Genomic DNA, 18,507 nt, shown 5'->3' with positions numbered 1-18,507 from the left:
ATACAATACAAATTCGCTAAAAACAAAAATAATGAATTTGTGAACAAACTCACAACATCCATGTTGATAGCATAAAACGGCAAAGTACATATGCCTACAAATATGATTAATATGACTATATTTATGTATCTGGAATACTCATGTATCCGGATGTGCAACGTTGACGACGCCAAAGTCATTGTCGTTGATCGGATCTGCACTTGCTCAAAGCTAATCTTTCAACATAAATCAAATAAACATCGCACTAAGACGGCAAATAAAAAACACACCGCACAAAGACGTGAAATCAAAACAAACAAAGTCGTTCAGAGACGACGAAATCACAAAAACATACGAAAGAAAACAGAAAATATGTGAAATCACTTATTAAATTAGGAAAGAAGGAAAAACAATTTGGAGAGGTGATTTTTGAGTCAAAATTAACCCTAAATCACCCCTCTAAAAAGAAGAAGAAGAAGAAAAGGGTGACGGCTAGGGTTTGAGAAGGAGAGAAGATAGAGAGGAAGAAAGGGGGAGTTGTGTGGTGTTAAGTTGTTAACGAAATGTCGAATTGATTTAATGTTAATGAATTATGAAAAATTATGTAGTCTTGTTGCTTGTGACTAATATAGTTGGTGTATTGGTTTTACTTTCTCTTAAGTTATCGTTCTGAATTACAGATCATAGACAAACAAAAAAACATCATGAGTTAAGTTGTGTAAATTGTGCAAATAGCTGTTTATCCCTTGAAGATATTACTGTTGGAACAAAATGTGTTTCACAATGAACCTTAATAAGTTTTGATGATAACAAGGTATTAAAAATTGTCAATTGGTTATTGCTAATAATTGTTCAAGTGTACAGGACCAAAGGCTAGTCAAGTTATTTCAATAGGTCTTGGAAGAACAATGGAAAGAAAAAGAAATTCTAAGCATCTGAAGAAAACTGCGTCTGAAGCTAAAGTGCTTCTGAAGCTGAAGTGCATCTGGAGTGATGACGTCATCAGAAGCAGAAGGTTATCAGAAGCAAGGTTTTCATCAGAAGCGAAATCATCACCAGAAGCTACATTTAATCCGTAAATTCAAACTGAAGATCCAAAGTAGCTGTTTCTCATTTCAATCTTATCTAAGAAGAACGAAGAATTGAAAGAGAGGTATCAACGGTCATTTGGATAGCACTGAGCATTTGTCCTTCGTTAACAAGAGTTGACAAAGTACAAGTGTACAACCACTACCTCCACTACTCTGCTTTGTCCACGCTACAAGACAAGACAACAGCTATGCCTGCAGAATTTGTGCCTTCAAGATGGGAATGAATTTGAAGCTAATTCTTCAAAGGACTACACCCAAATCAGGCAAAGGATTACTGGTGAATGATCAAAGGATTTCAAACGACTCTTTAGACGTGCTGATTATCTCAACGTCTCTTTCACGCCTCTATATAAAGGAGTGAAGACTTGAAGATTGTAGAGAGATATACATAAGTTAAAAAGCGCCAAAACTCTGTCAATTTGATTCTACAAAGCACACTGAATTTCTGCACTGATTTGATACATCTTAGAAATTCAAAGTCTAGAGTCTTTATTGTTTTTTTATTGAGAACACCGCTGATTGTATATCAAGTGTTCAAGTCAAACTTAATTCTCTGTATTTTTGTTTGATCAGAAGTCTCTTGCCTGTGTGCTTGAGCATTAGAAGTCTCTTGCTTAGTGCTTGAGCATTGGAAGACTCTTGCGTGTGTGCTTGAGCATTTTTGAGAAGTTTCATACTTAGAGAGTATTGAGCATTTGTAATCTTTGTGATTATAGTGAAATCTCCTTGGAAGTGCAAGGGGGACTGGACTACTTCCGATTTGTGGAAGGAACCAGGATAACTGCCTGTGTCTTTGTCTTTCTTTTCTCTGCTCTGTTCTTTTCCGCTGCATATCTGATTCTGATCATTTCATCAGAAGCATTAACAAACTGCTTCTAAAGTTTTATCAGAAGAGGTAATTTTTTTGAGAGAAAAAGAAAACACAATTCAACCCCCCTTCTTGTGTTTTTCACACCTTCAATTACAATATGAGTTAAACCATTTATTAAAAAAAAAAAACATGAGTTCAATCATAAAGACACATTATGTTTTATATTGGTTCACAATCTGACCGACAGCTGCCTTTAGTCTCGTCTGCGGACAGAATTTGTCTCTCTACAGTCGAAGACTTAATTCACTATAATCATTCGATTACAATCACTTGCAAACTGGTCGTACATCAGATTTTCTTCTAGATATTTGATTCCCAAGTCATTTCCTTCTCAATCATCATGGCTTCATCAAGCAAATTTTTTGACTTGGTCTGAATCAACTTCGTCTTCTCAAAGATTCTTGCTCACCTGAGTCCTTTGAGGAGTCAAATATTTAATATCGATCTTTTCAAACCCTTTTTGGATAAGAGGTTGTTGTCACTAACCAATCAATTACAACATAGGATGAGTTTGTAATTTGTATATGTGTGATACAAAATTAGAGATTGTTTCGATTACTCTCATCTTGATAGGATATCACATTTCAATATATTATACATCAGTACAAGTGTAATAATACAATTTGATTGATGTACAATATGATATAATCACTTTCAGTTGAGAGGATATAATATATGAACAACCTTTTACAAGCTCTTTTTCTATAAATAAATAAAATACCATAGGTTATTCATTAATTGACATTAGTTTTCTAATCTCTCAAGGTTATGAGCAGATTCTACAGACATGTGTTCACGCATTTTTTTTATCTCTTTTTATATAGCCATAGTATGATATATCTCTTAGATATTCGCTTTGACACACACTCTTTGCTATCTTTCTATAGTGGGAGACACATGTTCTTCAGATTTTTTATGTGTTGTGGTTTCACTCACTATGGAGAGTTGTTGAGTTAGGTGGGGTTTAATTTGGGAAAGACTAGTTTTTTCCCACCATGGGAAAGTTAGTTTTTGACCATTAGATTAAATAGGAAACACAATGTTATTATGGTCTCTCAGCACTAGATCTTTCCCACATCATCTTCCACCACCACCCTTCTCCCCCTACCTTTGTGTCTTTTCCTCTTGAAGCAAAGCAACCTCTAACCATAATAATTGTAGCTTCTACCGTAACAGTTACACGATCTCACACCTCCATTTTTCTTTAATTCCACACTTATACAATACCATTAGACTTATATGTGGTTTCTATATCAATATTAAAAGAATCATCTTTTATTTTAGTCTTCATCCTTATACTCACAAAATCCATAACCTTTTGGTTTCCTAGTTTCTCTATCCAGAACATATGACTGTTAATCTTTTTCATCATTATTTTCATCTTAATACAAAATAGCTAGCTATTAATTAACCAAAATAACTCATTTTTCAAACAGTATATGAGATCTTTGGAAGCATCAGTTGCGGCAATTGGGAAGAAAGAGTGGGGAACAAGTGGACCCATGAAGGAACTGGAACATGGAATACAAATGAACAAATCCAGTAGTATAATCAAACATGGTGAAAAATCAAATCCAAAACCATAAAATAAGAGAGAGATAAGAATTTAAAAAAATCCAAAACCATATCAATCTTTGATCAAATAATCAAATTATCACAAAATGTAGAAAGAGTGAGGGAGATCTATGTGTTAAACATGATGGTGTGGTGGTTATAATGATGCAATTGGAAGAGAGAGAGGAGAGGAGGAGGAGTTAGAGAGAGAAAGTGAGAAATCGGTTATTGTGAGGTTGAAGAGAAAGGGAGAACAATATAGTATTGAGGGAGTATGATATGACTGTATTCTTCATTTAATTTAATGGTTGAAACTTGTTTTTCCATGGTGGGAAAAAACTAGTCTTTCCCAAATTAAATGAGGTCCGTTGAGTTACGGTGTTGAACATATTATGTATTGGCACACGATAACACACTGTCATACCCCAAATTTTGACCATTCTTATCTGATATTACCCCTTTTATTCTTATTTTAAAAGCCTCATTTGATTCCAAAAGGGACAATTTTAATTTTGTTTATTATTATTCATTACACCTTTAGTAATTATTGTTATTTCCTTTTATTTCTTTTTATTAGTTAATTCATGTTTCCTTTTTATTACTCACGTTTCTTTTTTTCTTATGATCTCTTTACTTCCCTTTTGTCACTCACGTGACATGTTTTCTTTTTCTTTAACATTTCAATTGTTTTAAATTTTAGTCCTTAAGTATTTTCTTATTATTATTTTTATTATTGTCAAAATTTTGTCCGATAATACCCAAAGTGAAAACAAGCCAAAACAGCTTGCCACCCTTCCTCTCCAAGCCACGACAGCTTGCCACACTTCCTCTCCAAGCCACAAAACTGTCTGTCATGTTCCTCTTCAAGCAACAAAATCTTAATCCAGCTCTATAAATATAACAACAACCAATCAGCAAAAAAAAGGAAAGAAACCAACTAGAAAATTCCAGCCGTAGCAAATTTTTCAACACAACAATAACTGCAAGCAATTTTCGAATCATCACATAAACACCAAAAAACACTAAACCGAATTGGTCTAGCCCAAAACCGAACCGGTTTTCTTCACTATAATCCAGACGGGAATTTTTCATCACCAAAATCAACATTTTCGAGCCAAACAAAGAAGAAAAGAAGTAAAAACAAGTGAAGTTTTTCGGATCTTGAAGTTTTCCATTTCTAAAGTTTTTTTCTCCGATCTAACAAAGGTAACATCACTTCACCTCTCTTTTGCTTCGATCTATCCTGTTCTATATTCGTATTTGTGTTCGGAATAGTGTGTGAAGAGTTTGTAGTTGGTGTTTGTTTTGTAGATCTAGGGTTTTGGAGGCCGAATTTCAAAAAGCTAAGGCCGGATTTGGGTTTAAAATGAAAAAGGAAGTTTAAAATGTGTATTTGTCTTTGAAAAGGGGTGTTTGGAGTGAACTCCGGCGGTGGCGCCGCCACCCTAGGGTGGCAAGCCACCGCGCCGGAGAAAGGTTGAAGATGAAGATCTTCATTGTGTTTTTTCAGAGTTTTTTTTTTTTTGAGAGAAGGGAGAGGATTTTGGTTTAGAGAGAGAATGTTGTTTTAAGAATGAGAGAAGAAACCAGGGAACATACTTTTATACTCCCCCACGTTGAATCGAACCGGACCTCAAACCGGTATGCTTTAAGCCCAATACTCTACTGGGCCTTGCGCTTTGGCCCTTTCCTTTTCTCTGTTTTCTTTCTATTTTGTTCTTGCACCCCCCCTTTATTTCTTGCTTACCCCCCAGCATCTAATTTTTATTTCTTTTTCATGCATTTTAATTCTCTTTCTATCAATCCAGAGTGCTCTGGTCCTAAGTTAATTGTTAACATTATATTATTGTTTAATTTAATTATTCTCCAGGACAATCTGGTCCTTGTTAATTAAATTAATCCAGAGTGCTCTGGTCCTCAATTAACTGTTAATATTATATTTTTGTTTAATTTAATCATTCTCCAGAGTGCTATGGTCATATGCTTTTATTGCTCTGTTAGTTTAATTTTCATTCATTATTCAAAAACAGCAAAAACATTCACATATCAAAAAATCACAAAAAAATATTTTTATAACAAACCTTGACTTTCAATCAAGTAACCGTCTTTTTTTATTTTATTTTTCTTAATCAAATTTTCAATCAACTTAATTCTACTTTGAGTCTATTATTTTTCAATATAAAAAACACAAACACATTCTCATTTGCCACCTGACTTTTCATTTTAAAACCTTTTTTCAAAACATATAAAAAACACAAAACCAATCAAACGCCAATTTCTACCCCGAACTACGAGGTTTTGATCCCTCACGGGTACGTAGGCAGAGGACACTTGTTTTCCAAATCAAATAAAAATAATCAAAAACATATTTCTTTTCTCTCCATTCTTTCACTTAGATTTTTAGGTAATAATTTTTCAAGTACCCAAATGAATTTAGCACAAGATAATCTAGGTAAGAGGTTTCTACGGAATACCGTAGACGCTTAGGGTGCTAGCACTTTCCCTTCGCGTAACCAGCTCCCGAATCCAAAGTCTTGAGGGTTTTTACTCATTTTTTCCCTTCCCACGAATAAAAATCGAAAGTTCAAAGATTAACGATTAAAATCAATTAATGGTTTGATATCCGAAAATCACGAGCACACACTTTGTGTTCTTTAAGCACACACACTCCTTTATTTGGTTTCTTCACATGAAAACTTCTCCAAAAGTATATTTCTTGGTCTTTGAAGGATTCTTACATCAGAGGTTGACTTTTACATAGTTTTGACTAAAGGATAAACTTGATTGATTAGATGTAGACAACACATACAACTAGAGACACTTGATTTAACAAACCAGAGGCAGCAACTTGTTTATAGTCTTTGACTTATTTTGCAAGGGTTGGTTTTATGATATTATAGTGCCATATGATGCTTTTGTTCACTCTGTTGTCCAAGACTTACTTTTTGATCAGATGATTATTTTGGTTTTGCCTTGCATGACATCTTTTGGACTTTAACTTACAATAGACATCTAAGATCCAATGCATGGTTTCTTTTATAACAAATAAATCAAAATTAAAAAAACTAATTAGACATTTAGAGTTAAATCTTGACATAAAATACCTACTTGGGTAACTGAGATATAATTTAGAGACCCTTGGTTATATTATGATTGAAAAAATTGATCTATAAATTTCAGTTACTTATTTAAATTGCGCATTGATGTTGTTTTGTAGTTTGAAACTTTCTGAAACTTTACCTATCAATCTTCACCATAATCATCTATTAGATTGGTGGTTAAAGTTTTCTGAAACTGATCTCTTAAAGGAGAGTTCATTATGTAATATCTTATTACAATTGCTCACTACTAAATTTAGTAAGAGACTTCAAATGCTCAAGCACAACTGCAAGAGATTTCCTATGCTCCTAAACACAATCAAGAGACTTCTATTGCTCAAGCACAACTGCAAGAGACTTCTTAATTCAAACAGAATTCCAAGAAAAATGTTTGAGGTTGAACACTTGATATACAATCAGTGGTGTTCACAGTACAAATCAGATACAGACTCTAAAGACACTAGAATATCTAATATATGAGCTTTGATAGAAATTATAAGTGAACTTTGAATGCAGAACAATTTCAACAGAGTTTCAACATAGTTAATTCTTGGTATTGTTCTTGTAAAACTCTATGTCTTCACTCCTTTATATAGAGGTGTGAAAGAGACGTTGAATTGTCAGCACATTCAAAATAGAGTCGTTTGAAACTTTTGATCAATGATCCTTTGCCTGATATGGTTATTGTCCTATGAAAGATCAATTTCAAAATACATTCCAATTGAGAAGGAACATCTTTGCAGGCCGAGCTGTTTTTCTTGTCTTGTAGCAGAGACAAAACAGAGTAGTGGAGGTAGTGGTTGTACACTTTGTACAAACGTACTACGTCAACGCTCTTTGAAGAATAAGCATTCAATGCCTTCAAATCCTTCCAAAATAGCCGTTGCTTCACTTTTCAAGTCTTCTGCGATCTTTAGACAAGTTTGAATCCGTTAAACAACTTTTGGTGATTCTTAGCTTCTGATGAACTTGCTTATGATGATGTCATCACTTCAGGAACACTTTATCTTCAGGAGCGCTTTATTTTCAGGAGCAGTTTTCTTCAGACGCTTTAAGCTTCCCTTTTTGTTGATGTATTTGCTCTTTATTTGTTCTTCCAATACCTTCTTAAGATGTCAAATTTTTGTCTATAGTCATGTACACTTGAACAAATATTAACATATCCAATTGACATTTTTTTAATACTTTGTTATCATCAAAACTCTTAAGGGTTAACGTTAAACACATTTTATCCAACAATCTCTATTAGCTTAATTTGGCTAACTAATATTATGATCGAGAAAACAGAACTATAAGTCTCAGATACCTATTTAATATTATGCACTAAAATTAGCTCCAAGTCATCATCAACCTTAATGAAGACATTGTCCCCCCATTGAAATTGCATCCATTGTTGATTCTTTCCCTCCATCTTTTATCTTCACCTTTACATCTCATGACTCATCATCTTCTTTTGAAAATTTTGAGATATTGGCCATATCTTATAAGAACAAAACCACACATTCTTGTTGATATTCAAGACTGCGTACATATTTTACCCCCACAAATCTTGCAAATCCTAACACTTTTCCTTCTTTGTTTCTCTCTTTTTGGAATGAATACGTCCGTTGCATCCAAATCTTGAAAATGGTCACTTGCTTAATTTGTGTATTGGGTGGAACATTTATGTAGTAACATGTAGTTATGCCTGCGGACGGAGCCAAAAATTATACTTAAGGGTGACCATGTTTTTTTGAAAATAAATTTTCAAATGCATAACATATACAAACAATTTAATTAGAAATTATAAGAGATATTCAAGTAAAAATATTCAATTTAATAATGTCCTTACATGTAGCTCATGTAAGTCCACTCATCTTCTCTCTCCTACTTTTATTACTAACAAATGTTAATTTTTTTAGAAAGAAAATGTTAGTAATTAATTATTATATTAATATTTATTCATTCGTCCGAATTTAAACTCAGGACCTGCAATTTCTTATCGTTAACCGGAACAATTGAAATGCACAACCGCTTACTCTATTTCATTTTTACTAATAATATACTTATTTATTTGCTTACTATAATCAATAAATTTCATTTGCAACTTAAAAAAAAAAAAAAACTAGGAGATGGTATTAATGTTGGACAATAAATTCATGATTTTTGCATGAGAGATGCCTAAGTGCATGATAAAATCCATCGTGAAATATTTCTCAAACATAAGACATCTTAGTTTAGGTTTTGGGGCCTCGCTGCTAATTGGCTTGTGATGGAGAGTTCTTTCCACAAGGATTAGGTTTAAGACATTGAAAGAGTTTGTTGCGCATATTGTGTACATTGGATGATTTTGAATAAATTATCATTCTATTATGCGATATGTTTGGTATCTTTGTTTCTCTATTTTACATGATACTCCTCAAACTATTTTATTGTCTAGATAATTATAGAACTATTCTTTGCTAGAAATTTAATTAATATTGTGTTAGTTTCTTCTGTTTGCAGAAGCTAAATAGCATAAGAGAAGGATGATGCTAAATAAAAATAAGAAATGTCGTGATTGTCACTTCCATATTTATTTATTTATTTTAGTCTTAAATCTTATTATTAAAAAACAAAAGTCAAAATCTTCTAAAGGTTGTTTCAGAAGAAAAAAAAGTTGACACAAAACAAGTTAAGCATTAAATAATTTTAATTAATTTAGAGTAGCAATTAAAGATTGCAACAAGTCCAAGTTTGTGTTTTGATTGTGTTGTACAACCTTTCTCATGCACACAGACGTTAACAAACTAACACACATTACATAATTTAAGAAACAAGACACACAACATGAAATTGGTGATCACTCAGCAGCATGCATATGCTATTGCTAGCTACTGCGGATTGATAATGTTGATTGACCAATTTATTATTTATTTTACATGATAGAGATCTAGATAGGTCAACTCCTTCATATGGTTGATTTTGAAGGTTGTAGCGGAACCCACAAAAGATGGTTTACAGGAAAGAAGTGACACGCTGAAGAATTCTTCCCAGGCTTGATTCTTAGTGTCTTGAATAACTCATGATCAGGGTTCCAGTCAGATGTATCCAAGTGACACATTCCAAGAGCTTCCATTTTATCTCCATTCTCATCACCAACCAAAGATACCTTGAACACTTTACTCCCTGTAGCTATGTGATGACAACCGTAAACAGCATATGGATATGGCATGGGATGGCAAGATACCCATTTAGATGCATTAATATCGTCTGATACTTCCAAGATGGTGTATTTCTAGAGAGGGATGGCTGAGGGTGATGGGTTGTTGGTTGTGAGAATATCATATTTGGCTTCTGAACCAATTATTGTGTCAACAAATTTAAGCATAGACTCTACGGAGTTGACACACATCCTGGTCTCCCCTCTGACTCTGTCAGCTTCACAATGTTCAAGTGTTTTTCTCATAGATTTGGCTTGTGGAGAATCTTGAGGGATTGACAAGAGATGTAGAACCCTTGTGAGTTATGAGAGTGAGAAAGGAATTGAGTTAGCCTCCTTTTTCGAAAGGAATTGAGGAACTTTTTGGACCGGAAATTGGAGGGCCATTACATTTCCAACATGAAGATCATCCAAACCGAAAAAGCCTAACTTGAAAGCTTCTGTGTGATCAAGATTCGAAGATGGGTGATCATCTAGATCTTTTGAGTTGGCTTCACGGTTACCCCAAACGAGTAATTGATTGGGATCCTTGGGTTGCTTATCTTCATGGCCACCCCAAACGAGTAATTGATTGGGATCTCCGGGTTGCTTATCTTCTAGATCTTTTGGGTTGGCTTCATGGACATCCGAAGCAAATAATTGATTGAGATCCTTGGACTGCTTATCTTGATGGCCACCCCAAACGAGTAATTGATTGGGATCTTTGGGTTGCTTATCTTCTAGATCTTTTGAGTTGGCTTCATGGACACCTGAAGCAAATAATTGATTGGGATCCTTGGACTGCTTATCTTGATGGCCACCCCAAACGAGTAATTGATTGAGATCTTTGGGTTGCTTATCTTCTAGATCTTTTGAGTTGGCTTCATGGACACCTGAAACAAATAATTGATTGGGATCCTTATACTGCTTATCTTGATGGCCACCCCAAACGAATAATTGATTGGGATCTTTGGGTTGCTTATCTTCTAGATCTTTTGAGTTGGCTTCACGGTTACCCCAAACGAGTAATTGATTGGGATCCTTGGGTTGCTTATCTTCATGGCCACCCGAAACGACCAATAAGGGTTGTTTATCTTGATGTCCACCCCAAACGAGTAATTGATTGGGATCTTTGGGTTGCTTATCTTCTAGATCTTTTGGGTTGGCTTCATGGACATCCGAAGCAAATAATTGATTGAGATCCTTGGACTGCTTATCTTGATGGCCACCCCAAACGAGTAATTGATTGGAATCTTTGGATTGCTTATCTTCTAGATCTTTTGAATTGGCTTCATGGACACCTGAAATAAATAATTGATTGGGATCCTCAGACTGCTTATCTTGATGGCCACCCCAATCAAATTGTTTTTGATCTTGCAGCTCTGTCTTCAAGTTTCTAGCACTGATGCCTTGTCCATTCTACAAACGATATCATTGTGAAGATTAGGGGGGAGGGGGGGCAATTAACTAGCCAAATTAATACGTACTAGATGTTTCAATTGCAAGGACTTTTAACGATGAAAAATTAATGCAGTTATTATATTGAGAAGGTAATTATATAAATGGAAATTACAATATAAAAATTGTATTTAAAATTGTAGGAAAAAAAATGAAAAAAAGTCATTGCAAAACATACTCCACTAGTCTATAAAAAAAAAAGGCATTTACAATATAGATATTTCCTTGAATTAATTTTTTTATGTGGGATTTCCTTGAATTTGGCATCATTGCAAAACATACTCCACTAGTCTGTAAAAAAAATGTCACACATTCTGTCCAAAAAAACTGTTCAATGTGCTTAAATACCCTATAAGTTTATTAATTTGTCAAAAAAAATTGTTTATTAAAAAAGACCATGTTTTTTTTCCTTGGGAATATTAAAAGACCATGTTATACTACAAAGAATTTAATAAGATAATATAAAATTTAATTACCGTAAAGAAGAAAAGCACTAGAGAAAGCAAGTGAAGTGTTAACGTAGGAGCCATCATTCGTGTATTTGAGAGGATTTTCACCATTGGGAATGAATTCCACTTGAAATAAACTATAGCCTTTTTATAGCTGCTGCTATTGAGGTTTCAAAAAAACACTCACTATTTTTCTTTTTTTGCTACACAAGAAAGCCAGGAATAGTACGGAATAAATAATAATAATATAATAACTCGTGATACACGAGAAAATATGAATAGTTTCATTGTGGTACGAGAAAGCATGGAATAGTAGTAGTACTACCGAATAAGTGGCATGGGATTCAAAATAATAATTTAATAATAACTCTCGTGATACACGAGAAAGCAAGTGACCCAAAAAACCTTAATAATCTTTTTTTTTTTGGTAGTGTAACAAACCTTAATAATCTGAAAAAGACATTAGATAACCTGGTTGGCAAAAAACCAGAAATAGTGCAAAAAGAACATGAAATGGTATGGTGGTGGGACAATTTGAGTTGCCGCATACCAGTCGTTGTAAAGAAATAAATAGGCTAAATCACAATTTTGAACTTTTTTTCAGGAAAAATAACGATTAATTGATAAGTTAGTTGATAGTTTATAATTTATGGTTAATAGTTGATAAGTTAATTAAAGTGTTTAATAAAATTAAGGGTTCAACTATCTGATAAGTATAAAATAACATGAATGAACATTCATTATTTATATTAAAAATTGATATCAACCAATATTTACTCCTAAGTATTTACAACTTATTAATTTAAACTAATTTATTTAATATATCATTTATATATTATTATTATATCTTAAGTTGTTCTATAGTAGATATTTCGTATACTTGTATTTAATAGATACATTTTTTTATTTTAATTTGAAATAAATAATAAGGGATAAAAATGGATTTTAAATAAAATAATAAGTTTAAAATTGGAAGGAAAGACAATGAGCTATAAGTTATAAGCTCAAACGCTAGCGTCTGAAAAATAAGCTATAAGCTAATGATAAAAATGTTGTTATCAAACATGATTTTTTTTGTCAGACAAACTTATCCGCTATAAGCTAACTTCTTAACCTTGTCAAAAAATACCCTTGATAACCTGGTGGGAGTAGTTGGTATCTCAATATATCAAAATTACAAACATATTTATAACTAACTTTTTTATTTCCCATTTTGATCATCAGTTTTTAGATATTAAATTTAGTTCTTGAATGTATTTTGTATTCGGCAATTCAATCTATTAAGATGTGTTTGCAATTTTAATACATTTAGATACTAGTGATAATGTCTCGCCTTTACGTGAAAGATATTTAATTAAGAAACCACATGGTTGCAATGTAAAAAGCAATACAATGAGGACAATCCTCAATCCGAATTGTGTCTACAGAAGAAGATAAAACAAACTTGGCTAGATGGTGAGCAGAAACTTTAGAAGTTCATTTCACATGCTCAACAAAACAATTAGAAATGAAGATTTAAATATTACGACAATCAAAATCATCGCACATGCATGCTTGTGTTTGTGGACATAAAGAGTCTAAGAATGTGTTGGAAAATTGTGACAACATACAATGTCTTCAACTTGAAGTTCAATTGGTATCCTTTGGTTATTTAAGCATGTTTTTTCATTGTGCAGTGGTAGAGAGATTTACAATAGATTTTGTGAGAAGAACACAAAGAGTTATAATGGATTAAACTGCTCTTTGTTACTTTTAAGGGGAGAAAGCCTAGTTTTTAAGGGCGCCGTTTGAGGTAGGCGACCCTTATGGGTCATGTATGGTAGGACATGCATTTACAAGTTTTTATTTTTTTTTATTTTTTTTATGTTGGTCTTATAACTTGCATTTGTAGGTCAAGCCAGTATTAGTTACCTGTTCTTGCAGGTCATCAGTAATATATTAATCACATGTAACTTTAAAAATAATTTGATGTATATATGTATGTGATTTTTCCAAACTACAAAATTAATAGTTAACTTTAATATTTAACTATTAATTGTTTGTTTTTAAGAAAAAAATAATATAAATTTTTAGGTTTGGGGGGCATTTTGCACATAAGCGCAAAATTTCAGGGGGATATTTGCAAAACGTCATGTTCACTAACAGAAAAATTTGATGGAGGGGGTAAATTGACTAACATTGTGAAATTTCAGGGGGGTAATTGAAGTTTTGTTAATTTCAGGGGGTAATTGATAAAATTTACAATTTAGGGGGAAAATTGACTATTTACTCATTACTTTATTAAAGACAAAAATTAAACATTATACTCCCTCCGTCCTTCAATAAATGACCTAGTTGACAATATACATTATTGACTTAATATACTTTGACCATATTTTTCTACTAATTCACAAAGATAAATAATATCATGTAAGATGTTGTTGGAATCGTCTCGATGAATATTTTTAAAATAGTAAATTTTCATAATTTTTTTTAATAGAGAATTGAAGATATCAAAGATAAAACATATGCATTGGTACGTGTGTCGAAGTCAACTAGATCATTTAATATGGGACAGAGGGAGTAATATACATTGCTAGTGGATCAACATGTCTAAAGATCTATGCCATTGAAAACTTCTTTCCAAATCCAATGGCTAAAAAGCATTTTAGAAACCAAAAAAAAAAAAAAATGTAGTCACCTACGGTAGGAGACCCATTGAGGTCTCCTACCGTAGCCTAAGCCGTTTTTAAGGCCCAAACCCAGGTGGAAATCAAACTTATAAATACAACTCATCTCATTCATAATTTTGCATTCATAATGAAACTGATCAAGAGGAATGCAAGCACTATGAACCGCAAGGGAGGAATCTCTCCTCACTCTAAGTCTTTAGGGTATGTTTTATTATGAACCCTAATTTACGTCTTTGTTTCAATTACCTCTGAGAGAGTAAGAACCCCACATACATCTACGTGCGAAGGTCATTTCCCTATAGGATTGACGACCTTAAGCATTGACATGCGTAGAAACTCTGGTGTAAGGTTGCAACTCGATAGTTGGAGCAGAATAAACCCAGACCTCTGAGAGAGTAAGGCCCCATACGTACAAACCCGTGTGATAAGTAGGTGCAACTCAACAGCTCATAGAAAATAAAACCCCACAAACTCATCACTTAAATAGAAGTCGTAAAAATAAAATCAATATCTGAATAATGTTTGACAATTAATTAATTCCAACAAATGAATATAGGGGACTCGAAGAACCCTAACCACTGCTAATATTCTGCAATAAAAAATGGTTTCTTATAAACTCTCGTTCTGAGCGAATAGATTAAATTGCAAAACCGCCTTTTATCTTTTATTTAATTTATTGTTTATTGTTCCCAAATAAGTAACGTAAATTGCCTAATTGAAATGACAACCCCTGTGGATACGATACTCTAGTTACACTTTATTACTTGACAAACGATTTAGTACACTTACCTACCATCACTCCTCTACCTCTTGAATTTCCACCACCCCTGGAATATCCATTTGATTCACCTTTGAAAGTTTCCACTACCATCAGTTATTTGGTTATTAGATAATAAATCTTGATCATTCTGATTGTTTCTTCAATAAGTACTGTGATGGTTACATCTACCTCTATTTACATTCCACTTTCCTTTATCTTTCTTATCTTTACTTGATTGTGCTTGCAATGCAATCTCAGTTTTTGACTTATCTCCACTTCTATCATTCAATCGTTGTTCATGTGCTTCTGAGGAACCTTGAAGTTCTTATTTTATAATAGAAGCAGATCTTTTGATTCTTCCATTGCAATTACCATAGTGTCAAGTCTTGGTGACAAGGACCTAAAAATATTTTCAACCAAAGATTTTGGTGACATAGTTTTCCCATAAGCTTTCATTTGATTCACTAATTTGCCAATTCTTGCAAAAAATTCATTTATGGTTTCTTTTTCTTCCATTTGCAGAAGTTCATACTGTCTCATAAAGGTTCGTAATCTAACCTTCTTGATCTTTTCAACACCACCATACGTTTTCTGCAACATATTCCATGCTTCTTTAAAATATTATGCATCACTAACTTTCTAAAAATTGTCAACATTCACACAATGATGAATGATGAACAAAGCCTTGTAATCTTTCTTATTATTTTCTTTATACGCAACTTTTTCTTCATCTATAGCACGATTACCAATGGGATGTATCCCGTTCTACACCAAATCCCAAATATATTGATATCCAAACACCACCTTCATTTGTTTGCACCAATTGTCGTAATTCTTTCCATCAAGAATAGAAAGATATGCAAGGAATTTCATTTGTGTGTGTAGCCATTGACGGATCTTTGTGATCTCAACCAGAGCTCTTAATGCCTAATAAAGAGGATTCTACCTATCCTGATATACAATAGTAAGTAAGCTGGTTTATCAAAAATAAAATATCGAATCCACTGAGGCTCATGCGATATCAGAACCGTTCAACAACTAAAATCATTTTGAGTGTGAAATTAAAATTTTGTTTGTTCTTGAATAGATCTTTGTAATTTATACCATAAAACAAGAATAAAAAGATTATATTGTCGGGATTAAGCCTTGTGAACTATTTGTCTAATATCATTCCTTAATCGATTATATCCTCCTTTTATTTCAATTATTACTCAACATATCCCTCAACATACATCTCCATCTCCTTAACGATGCGAGATCCATTGAACCAACTGACTTTCCATGCATCGGTGGCAAACTAGCCGATTGTTTCAGTGGCATACGCGCGGATAGTTATACATGAATATAGACTTACTCGCTATCTCTAACGTGATAACACCTATGCATAATTTTTTTTTGCACAAGAACACCTATGCATAATTTAAACCATGTCCCTTAGATAGTAAGGGAGACTAAGGCTCAAACTAAATCAAAAGATTAATTGCAGAACACTACATCATCGACAAAACATTAAGAATAAATTTAAACTAAAGATTATAACGAAATAAAATTCATATATAACCATCCAGATTAAGCATCTACACTAGATTCCTAGCCACTAGACTAAATCCCAACAATAGAGATGATTAGTTAGACATAATATAAGTTACGTGTTTTGGGAGCCTTCTTTTTTATGATGGCTGCAGGTTGTTGTTTCAAGTTCGGGTACGGGTGGTGTTTTATGGTGAAGGCACTATGCTTCTGTCTTGGTGTGGAGTCCCTTGTTATTTCTTCAAGTACCTGTTAGTTTTCGGTTTTGGCACTAAAGGCGGATTATTATGCTTTTTGTTCTTCTGGTATAGTGTATGGGTGTAGGAAGTGTTTGTAGCTCCTACTGTTGTTATTGGTTTCTTACAGTCCCTCTGACTTTTGTTTTGGGGTTGAGAGGTGTGGATATGCATATGGCTCACTGTATGTATACTCCAGTCTTATTCTTCAGGAGGTTTTCGGCTACTTTCTTGGTTTGGTTTTGTAGGGTTGACGCAGGGGTATGCATGTGGTCTGTCATTTGTATATGCCGGCGTCAATTACCTTCTTGTGTTTATGGGTGGTTTTTTAAAAGGGTTTTTGTTCGAGCCGATGTTAGTATGGCAACCAATTTCCCCTTCTTTGTATTTTTTTTCTCCACCCAAGCTTTTTAGTGCTTCTTGCACGGGCTTGTTGGTTAATAACATTTTGCCGATTCAAAAAAAATAAATAATAAACAAGTAAAAAGATTCGATGTCGAACCCGCTCATTCAGTCTCCTTCGCCTTAACTTTCTCTACCTGATCTGGATCACTCTCTCTTTCTATCTTGTTTTTTGAGAGCTTTTTCAAAGAACCAAAATCTGATCTTTTGTGTGTAAAAACGTGATTTTTCCTCCAAATGAATGTTACTCCCTATTTATAGATGTTTCTTGCCACTCCTTGAACCAATAAAATTCGTTCTTCAACGTTAGGTTTCCTTCCACTTGATTTCCTTCCTTGTTTGCTAAGTAAGGCCATCATATTGCACCTTCATATGACACTGTGCACTCTCTTTTAACCTTTTCATCACTTGTCACATGAGTTATAATGGTTAAGTGTGAATGACTAAGTTACTTGCTTATGATTGGACCACTTTAATTACTTGCTTTGAAAAAAGTCAAAAGTTGAATTTCTTGGGGCTGGAATCATGTGGTCAAGTGGTCGCCATAATACTTTTTATATTTTATCCCAATCTGATCTGAGCTTCCTTTGTAACTGTCTGCAAAAGTAAAGGTTTGCAAGACGAATTAATGTTCGTCTAGCGAATCAAGGTTTCTTCGGTTGGAGGGAAAATCCTTCTAATCCAATAGGTCATTAAACCACCTTTATTTGCCAGGCGAGTTGTTGTTCGCCCAGTGAACGTGATCTAGAATTTCTCCCTGAAACTCTATGGAATTCCTTGATTTGAGTTCGCTTCGGCTCGCCTAGCAAATATACTTACGCTCAGAATCTTTGTTTTTTGTCATTATTGGTACTTGAGCTCATAAACCTACAAAAATAAAGGGAAATAGGTAAAAGTAGCTATAAACCGGCTTAAAACTATAAATATCATGTATTTATAGTAAATAGGGGTTTTTTAATATAATTTACTTGTAAAAGAAGTCGATAAGTGCTAGTGAAGATAACAATATTTTGGCCCTTATCAATGCCAAATGTTAGTGCAATTCACTTTTACACTTGCACATACACTAGATTCACTTCATTGTTTTGTCATCAGAAATGACGAAGATTAGAAAGAAGGAAAACATTTTGAGAGAGAGAGATGAAAATCCACTATTGAATTTCAATTCACAAAATGCTGGCGATGATTTTCACATTCACCTCAATTATTTATACATCACAAAATAGTGGGAGCTATATTGCTCAATA

The 18,507-nt window shown here is 33.5% G+C and overlaps 1 pseudogene; it reads right to left on the bottom strand.

Moving 5' to 3' along the window:
* Window positions 1-9,284: 9,284 nt before the first annotated feature.
* Window positions 9,285-11,879, bottom strand: LOC112421316 (BURP domain-containing protein 9-like; annotated as a pseudogene).
* Between the last annotated feature and the right edge of the window lie 6,628 nt (window positions 11,880-18,507).

Source organism: Medicago truncatula, chromosome 4, assembly GCF_003473485.1.
Source record: "Medicago truncatula cultivar Jemalong A17 chromosome 4, MtrunA17r5.0-ANR, whole genome shotgun sequence".
Classification (NCBI taxonomy): Eukaryota; Viridiplantae; Streptophyta; class Magnoliopsida; order Fabales; family Fabaceae; genus Medicago; species Medicago truncatula.
The sequence above is the reverse complement of the archived record's forward strand: the minus strand, read 5'-3'. Positions and strand labels throughout refer to the sequence as shown.